Here is a 9230-nt window from a genome sequence, read left to right as displayed (position 1 = left end):
AAAAGAAAAATGAGTGGAACATACACTATATACAATTGTGCAACCAAGCTAAGACTAAGTCGGCTAACCACTAACTACCTTGCTAACTACTTAGCTGATTGGTACAGCTGTCATCACTAACTAATGACTCCACTAACTTCTAACTATGTAATTAGTACAAATAATTAGTTCTTAACAATTAGGCAAGTGTCAAAACTTGAAACTACACCAACCAAAATCAAACATGCATAAAATATTCTTTTCTGTAAGTATCTGAGAAAGCCTTATCGACCGCAACATTATGACTTTTCCATCCTTAGTCAAGGATGCAAGAAGTAGGCATGACTTAACATTACAAAAATGCAACTAGCTAATACAAAATTGTAAGCAATACCAAGTTTTCCCCTCTTTTACTCCCCCTCTACTTTTGACTTTCATAATTATCTAGACAAGATACTTATATGCTATTAGTAGTGGTGGAACTACAAGAGCAGCAAGAGCAGCCCATAGCCAATAGTTCATTGCCTTTTTGCGCTTCAGTATAGTTTTAGGACTATCCATTCCTTTTGCACGCTTTGGTCGACTCTTGATAGTATTCTATTTCGGCGCCTTAACCTTAGGTGCAACTGATGTTTTAACCTGTTCCTCCACTTCTCTTCCTCAGCAACTTCCACAGCTGCTTCAGTTGGTTCCTCAGTAGGAACAGATGCTCCAGTTTTCTTTTTCACCTTTTTCTCACATTCCTGAAAGGAGTAAGGATAATACATATAAGTTCAGAGTTAATGTAAATTCCTACACACACAAACAACGAGAAAGAAATGATAGAATTAAAAGGATATTTTCCTTGAACTTCCTTTCAGCTTCTTTCTGACATTTTATTACTGCTTTGGCAGTTGCTTTCTCGGCCAACTTCTTCTTCCTCTCCATTGCCTTCTTATTTTTTGCTATCTCCTCCTCTCTCTTCATCCTCTCAATTTTGTCTCATCAACTTCCTTGCTCTTAGGATTCATATCCTTGGGTTGCTTTTCTAAACCATGGATTTCCTCTTCAATATCAAAGATGTACTTTTTTGTGCTACTTTTTGTAACCTTGCTACTTGCTTCTTTTGGCTTCTTGCTATTCTTCTATTTCTGTATTTTCTGAGTAGGAGGTACTGATTCTTCCTTTAATGCTCTCGCATTAGTTCTTTCAACAATCACAATCTGTGAAACAACCTGCGCCACTGGTGCCAAAATTCAGAGATGAATGAGGAGCTCTAATAGAGGAAATTTCTAGAAGCAATGCAAGGATAAAGACAGTGCATTGAGAAGAAGGAAATGAGCCACTGTTCTATTAGCTTGAGTATTGTCGATATATAAAAGATACAAAGAAGGAGAAAAATTAGTTAAGAGAGAAAAGACTAATCTACCCTTAACTTAACAACCATAACAACCATTAACTAACTAATTAACAACTCAACTAACTAGAAACCTTCACATGTAATGCACGTGACTCTCAATATGCCCCCCCAAGCTGGAGGGTGCAAAACATTGAACACTCCAAGCTTGCCAAGTAGATGAACATGTTGAGTTGTTCCCAGAGCTTTAGTCAGTAGATCAGCTTGTTGCTCCTTGGTGTAAACATGTGCTGCCTTGACTGTTCCTTCCTTGATTTTGTCTCGAATAAAATGACAATCAATCTCTATGGGCTTGGTTCTTTCATGAAGCACAGGATTCGCTGCTAATTGAATTACTGATTTACTGTCACTGAGAATTGTAACTGGTTGTATTATGTTAGCACCTACTCTTTGAATAGACCAAGCAACCATGTCACTTCAGCAATGCTAGCTGCCATACTCTTATACTCTGCCTTTGCTGAGCTCCTAGAGATAGTTTGTTGCTTCTTCGACTTCCAAGAGATCACTGACTCTCCAAATCTAATAATATACCCAGTAACTGACCTTGAATTCAAACACGCTGCCAGTCAGAGTTACACCAACAGGTAAGAGTTTCTGCACTGTCGGACCTCATTAAGATCCCTTGTCCAGGAGCAGTTTTCAAATATCTTACAACCCTCAAGGCAGCATCCCAGTGATATTTCTTTGATGCTTGCATAAATTAGCTTAATGCTTGCACTGCATAGTTGATATCTGGTCTGGTAATAGTAACATAGAGAAGTCTTCCTATTAGTCTTTGGTAGGAATTGACATCCTGCAAAAGTAGATCTCATGTGGCTCCATTTGCCTGATCATAATCTACTGTTTTCATTCTTGAATTCACTTCTAATGGTGTGCTTCAAGTTTGGCTCCACTCAGTCCCATTTCTGAAATTAACTCTAGTATGTATTTTCTTTGATTCAGCAATTCTCCATCTCTTGATCTCCAAACGTCAATACCTAAGAAGTATTTTAGTTCTCCTAGATCATTCACCTTAAAATTCTGATGCAATATATCTTTTGCCTTCTTCACAAGTGTTGAATTGCTCCCAGTTATGAGGAGATCATGCTAAAATAATCACTATCCCTTCTTGACTTCTCAAAGTGAAGAGTGAGTAATCATGATGACTCAGCTTGAATCCTGCCTTTAGCAGGGCTTCAGTTAACTTGATGTTCCACTGTCGAAATACCTGCTTTAGTCCATATAAGCACTTGAGTAGCTTACACACCTTCTGCTCTCCTTGCCTTCTGAAACCTTCAGGTAACTCCATATACACCTCTTCCATCAAATCTCCTTGAGAAAAAGCATTATAGACATCCATCTGAAATAGGTTCCAACCTGTTGATGCTGCTAGTGCAATAACAGATCTCATTGTGACCATTTTGGCCACAAGTGAAAAAGTGTGATGGTAGTCCAATCCTTCTGTTTGACTATATTCTTTATCTACCAACCTTGCTTTAAATCTTTCTACTTCTCCATTTGCCTTAAATTTGATCCTATACACCCATTTGGATCCAACGGTATTTTTCTCTTCTGGTAAGCTCACTATTTTCCATGTCTTGTTGTCTTCTAATGCCTTCACTTCTTGTTTCATGGCTTCTATCCATTCGTTGTCCTTCACTGCTTCCTTAAATGTTTGTGGCTCTGTTAACTAAGAGAATTTTGCCAAGTAGCATTGATAGGTTGTACTAGTATGTTTATATGATAGGTAGTCTGAAATAGGATAGGTGCAGCTGTTTGTCTTCTTTGTTGTAACATAATCCTTCATCCATATTAGCTCTCTGACTTCTCTTGTAGACTTTCTTCTTGATCTTGAGATTTCTTCACCTTCACCTTCCTGCTGGTTGATTAAAATTTCAGCATCTTCTTGAAGTTCATCATTTTGTGCACCTACGGTATCATTTTGTTTACCTGTATCAATAAAATAATGTCATATATTCCTTGAGAGATATCTTGCATATCATTAGTATCTGTCCCATGCAAGATTGACACATTCTCTTTCATATCACCCTTCTTCCATGTAGATTCATATCTCCCGCTAGCTGTGTGTGTAGAGGTGTAAACTGCAATGTTCCTTGTTCCATGGAATCTTGTACATCATATGATTTGTTTCCCTCATTTTTTGAAAAAGGAAACTCTGATTCCATGAATACAACATCTCTACTTGTAAAAAACTGCCTTGTGACCAGATCAAGCAAAATATACCTTTTTGTGTCTTTGAATAGTCCATAAGGATGGTTGATTTGGCTCTATCTGCAAACTTGTCTGCCTTGACTAAACTAGTTGCATAGCACAAAAACCCTATGCTCCTTAAGTGTGTGATATTAGCCTTCTTGTGGTGCAACAACTCATATGAAGTTTTGCCCCTAGAACACTTGATGGCAACCTGTTAATCAAGTATACTACTGATTTTACACATATCTCCCAATATCTGATTGGAATTGATCCTTGAATTTTCAAAACCCTTGCAGTGTCAAGTATATACCTGTGCCTCCTTTACACTATTCCATTCTACTGTGGAGTATAAGGGCAGCTACTTTGGCGAACTATACCAAGACCTGTCAGCAACTCTGAACAGTGAGCATTAAAAATTCAGATCCATTGTCTGATCTTATCACTTTAATCACAATTCCAAACTGATTTTGAACCATGGCAATAAAATTCTTTATTGCCACTACTGCTTCAGATTTTAGCTGCAAAAAAAGTACTAATGTATACCTAGAGTAATCATCTACAATTGTTAAGAAATATTGTTTCTTATCAAAGGTAACAATCTTATATGGTCCCCACAAATTCATGTGTACAAGATGAAATGCTACTTTTACTCTTGAATTGCTAAATGGAAACTTCAATATAGTTTGCTTTGCTAATGGACATATCAGACAGTTTGCATGCAACATGTTACTGTTCTTATTGTTTAAGCCTACTATATGCTTCATTACTGATGCAGATGGATGACCCAGTCTGTTGTGCCAAACTTCAATTGTATCTCTGTTTGTCTTGTTCACAGCATTGAGTGCTTTTGTTCTGTTGAGCAATCCTCTAAGCATATATAGGCCTCCTCTTTCTCTACCAATCCCTTTCACCTTGCCATTCCAAAGATCCTGATATACACAGAAATCAGGGAAGAAATTTGCAATACACTTTAGTTCCTTTGTTAGCTTTGCTACTGAGAGCAAATTAAACTTGAAGTTAGGAACATAAAGCACATCCTTGATTTCTCTTTTGTCTAATAAGGTTGCACTTTCAATGTGAGTAATATCTGCCTATTCTCCAGTTAGAAGATGCACTTTATCCCTATTAGTTTTCTTGTACACCTAACATCTGATAACATTTCTAAATCAGAAGTAATGTAATGGGTAGCACCTGAATCTACAACCCATTCCTTCTTATGTGATTCTTGTGTGAGGTTGCTCATCAGACAATTAACCTCACCTACTTCAGCTCCTGCATTTGCCATGTTTGCCACATTGCACTCAGACTTGATTCCTTGTTCAAGAGGTTCAAAATCTGATTGTATTGATCATTTCAGAAGTAATGATATCCCTTGTGCTCAACAGCTCCAGAGGGACCATCACCCATATCCTGTATAGAATGTGCACCTGCATTGTTAATCATAGCCATGGGCTCTTTTCTCCAGCCAACCGGGTTACCCATATTCCCACCATTGCCAGTATTGCCACCATTGCCATTTTGTTTACCTGCATTGAAATTGTTCATCTAGACTTACCATTGTTCATCCTATTCCAACTATTTTGATTTCCATAACCAGAACTCTATTGCCAGTCACCTTGAGTTCTTATTCCTTCACCATATCTTCTTCTAGGGGAAAAATCAGCTGGGTAACCAACAATCTTATAACAATTCTCCTTAGTGTGTCCCTTGAGATAACAGAAATCACACTGTAGGTATTGTCTCCTTCCTCTTCCTCATCCTGCTTGCATAGCTAATAGTTCTACACCATCAAAAGTCATAGCATTTACCCGTATATTATGTTGACTCTCATCTTGTATTATCATGAGATAAGTTTGGTTTAGACTAGGTGCATTAGTTTTCATGAGAATCTGTCTTCTAGCTTGATCATACGACTCATTCAAACAAGATAGGAATTGCATAACTCTTTGTTGATGTAAATTCTTTGCATGTTCTTTTGATTTCTCACAGCAATTAGGAAATGGAACCAAAACATCATATTCATGCCATAATTCCTTAAATTTTAAAAAACACACTGAGATAGAACTAGTTCCTTGAGATAATGTGGCAATTTCGTGATGTAATTGAAAAATCCTAACGCGATTTACCTTATTGAACCTTTTGTTGCAGGTCTTCCCACACTAGATGTGCATCAAATGCATACACAACTCCACCTAAAAGCTCTGGTGCTACGTTGTTTATAATCCATGAGAGAACGATGGCATTGCATGTCTCCCATTGCTCCAGCAACTCTCCTTTATATGTGCTTCTGTTACATCTCCCCAGTAATGAACCCTAATTTCTTCTTCCCTAAGAGTGCGATTCTCATCGATCTACTCTAGAGTCCATAATTCTCGGAGCATGTGAGTTTCACGGGTACAACGACTGAGCTAGGAGTATTGGACGGTCCGATGTATAATAGATGATTGGGATCGATTGTTTCCATCTCCGACATCGACGAATCTGCTTCTGCCATGAATGAAACTCGACGAGCTTCAACAAATTAATCAATCGATAGAACAAACGAACAAATTCAGAGATCTAGCGCACTTTACTCCAGGTACGTTGCTCTGATACCATGCCAAAATTCAGAGATGAATGAGGGGCTCTAATGGAGGAAACTTCTACAAGCAATGCAAGGATAAAGACAGAGAATTGAGAAGAAGGAAATGAGCCACTATTTTATTAGCTTGAGCACTGTCGATATATACAAGATACAAAGAAGTAGAAAAATTATTTAAGAGAGAAAAGACTAATCTATCCTTAATTAACAACAATAACAACCATTAACTAACTAATTAACAGTTCAACTAGTAACACTAGAGGCTTTTCGTCTGGGTTACTCATCCTGCCATCTCGGCTCAACTGCCTAATATCGAGTGTGTCAAAATTCTCCGCTCACAATCATCCCTAAATGGCTTACCACCACTCCATAGGGACATAAATTTATCGACCTGAAAACATTGAAATTGTTGTAAGAAAGAAACATGCAAAACTTACAAACTCTAGCAACTAAAGACAGATTTGTACCTCTATAAGTGAGAGTTCTTTGAGAGCTTCAACATCCTTCTTATCTGCTAGTAATTTTGTTTTTTGCAACAGTGCATTGTTTTAGCAAAAAGAAGAATTCTGATAAAATTAAATGACATAATAAAGATCATAAAATACATAAGACATCTCTCTTTCATGCTTTCAAGCAAATGATGCATTTCATTTGGTAGAATACCTAGACAGCTACCTAAACTTGGCTCACTCTTTCAATTTGTTACCTCAATTTGGCCTTGTACCTATTGACTACCTGTCTTTATTGACTTATGTATCTATTAAATATTGTTCACTTACCTGGAATAAAACGTGAGTGCCACTAATATTGAGCGCGTGAACTTTTCATTTTTAGGTTGACATGGCTTTTCAACGGTAAAAAACAATAATTTTATCTCAACCCCTTTTATAAACTCACCAACATATAATCCTAAATTCATTTTTTCTCTTTCTTCTCTCTTCGAACATTGCTAAAGAAAGAGCCATAATTTATCTCATCTTCTCTCTTTGTAAATTTGCCATAGTGATAAAAATGTAAAAAGAAGCTAAAATTTCAAAAAGAAGTTACTAAAGGAAATAAGAAGCTATAAAGTAAAACTACGGAAAGTAAAATGAATATGTATAACAAGGGATTGAAATGAATATACACAAAATAGGGATGAATATATACATGAAATGATAATTTTATATACATACCGAAAGTGAAAAAGTATGAAAATAAAAGTACGATAAGTAGAAAATAAAGAAATGTAGTATCAAAGTTATTACAGACCAATCATCAAAATCATCATATCAAAATAAGGTCATCCCCAAAATAAAAATTAGCATTGTCCTCAATGCTAAAAGCAAAAATAGAATATGGGAGAGATAGAGAGTAAAGAAAACTCCCTATGAGGCCTCTGTCTGCATGGGGTCAATGGTGGGGTCCTGTGGCTGTCCAGACTCATTGTAAGCACGTGATTTTTTGCCCTATGAAAGAATTACTCCCAAAAAATTCAAAATAAAACAATTTTCCTTAGTGTGCAATTTTTGAATTTTTGTGGTATTTTTGGATAATTATTTGCATTTGTTTGCGCATGTTTATTTGTTAAATTAATAAAAAATACAAAAATTTGTCGCATTTGCATTTAGGATTTAATCCTACAATTGTTAGTAATTAAGTTTGTTTTACAAAAAATGAAAATTACAAAAATAGGCATCTTTTGCATTTTTAGCATTTAATGTCCAATTGTACAATTTCATGCTTAATTATTACTTAATTATGTGTTAATTGTTATTGGGAGTTAATTTGCGCTTTCATAACTTAATTTAGTTCTATATAATAATTTAAGAATTTTTAGAATTTAGTTTTAGAAAAATAAAAGAAGAAAAGAGAGTAAAAAATATAAAGAAAATCGGAATTGGGCTCTTCTTCAAATTCAAGTCACAGGCCCAAAAAATACTCAACCTTCCCCATGACCCGGTCCATTTCAAACCGGGTCAACCCGGTCCATAACCCAAATACCCAACACCCCTCTATCTTACACAAAACAAAACAAAAACCACCCGCCCCCCACCTCTCTTTTTCTTCATCTTCTCCAAGCTTCACCAAGCTCCTCCCATGGCAGCCCTTCCCCCTCATACCCCCCCCCCCGTCCTTCACCTTCCGCACACACACACAACGAAACACACACACTGTTGCGTCTTCTTCTTCTTCGACGTCTTCACGTCGTTCACTCCACCATCATCTTCTTCGTCGCTGCTGGTTGCTTCTTCTTCGTCGCTTCGCTGCTACCATGGATGCGTCCAGATGTTGCTGAAGCCCGTTGTTGTTTCTTCTTCGTCGATCTGCTTCACTGTCGCTGCTGCTCCGTCGTGCTGTTGCTGCTGCGTTCGTCGTCCATGGCTGCTACTGTTCATTGATGCCGCTGCTGCTCCGTTCTTTTTCTCCATAGCTGCTACTCCCGTGCTGCTACTGTTTCAGCAGCGTGGCAGCAGCATGCTGCTACTGCTTCAGCTTTCTTCATCGCACATCACCCTCACCCATCGTCCTCATTGCAAGAGACGAGATCGTCCAGTCATGGATCGTCCGTTCGAGTTCATGTCCAGTCGCCAGTTTGAGTTCGGATCCAACGAGATCGCGCGTTCGTTAGTTCCATTCGTGATTCAAAAATCGAGCTTTTCAATGGAGTTTCTTTGATGTTGAAAATGAAGAAGTTTCTATTAAGAAGGTCATATTCTAACTTTGCTCATCTTTCGGTTTTTAGATCTTGCGTCGTGGGTATATGAGTTGTTTTGTTCAATCTCCTTCGTTCCAGTTTTATGACTCACGTGATACTGATATCTTGGCCCCTTCATTTGTGATGTTTGTTTGTTTAATTGCTGAATCACATAAGAAGTTTTACATAGTCGTTTGTCTCCATTAATTGTCATATTATCTCGTTTCCGTTAGTTGGTTGTATATTTGTATTGTTGTAGTTTGCTATTTGTTGAAATGGTGTCAGTTTGCTCTTTGTTGTTGATCACGTTGTTTGGTTCCCTGTTCGTTCAGGTTTTGTCTAAGTTAAATCACGATTTTATTCCCAATACAGTTAGTTTAGTCCCTTGCATCTGTGTGTCAATC

General features: G+C 37.4%; 1 long non-coding RNA gene across 1 annotated transcript; it reads right to left on the bottom strand.

The window, feature by feature from the left end:
• Nucleotides 1-217: 217 nt before the first annotated feature.
• LOC138891167 (uncharacterized) lies at nucleotides 218-6791 on the bottom strand. The gene is made up of 2 exons (XR_011407489.1): nucleotides 6617-6791; nucleotides 218-6540 (listed from the first exon to the last, which is right to left on the bottom strand). It is a non-coding gene; the product is annotated as an uncharacterized lncRNA (long non-coding RNA).
• Between the last annotated feature and the right edge of the window lie 2439 nt (nucleotides 6792-9230).

The sequence above is a fragment of the Nicotiana sylvestris genome, chromosome 5 (genome assembly GCF_000393655.2).
Source record: "Nicotiana sylvestris chromosome 5, ASM39365v2, whole genome shotgun sequence".
In the NCBI taxonomy this organism is placed as follows: domain Eukaryota; kingdom Viridiplantae; phylum Streptophyta; class Magnoliopsida; order Solanales; family Solanaceae; genus Nicotiana; species Nicotiana sylvestris.
This window is presented reverse-complemented; position numbering and strand designations above follow the sequence as displayed.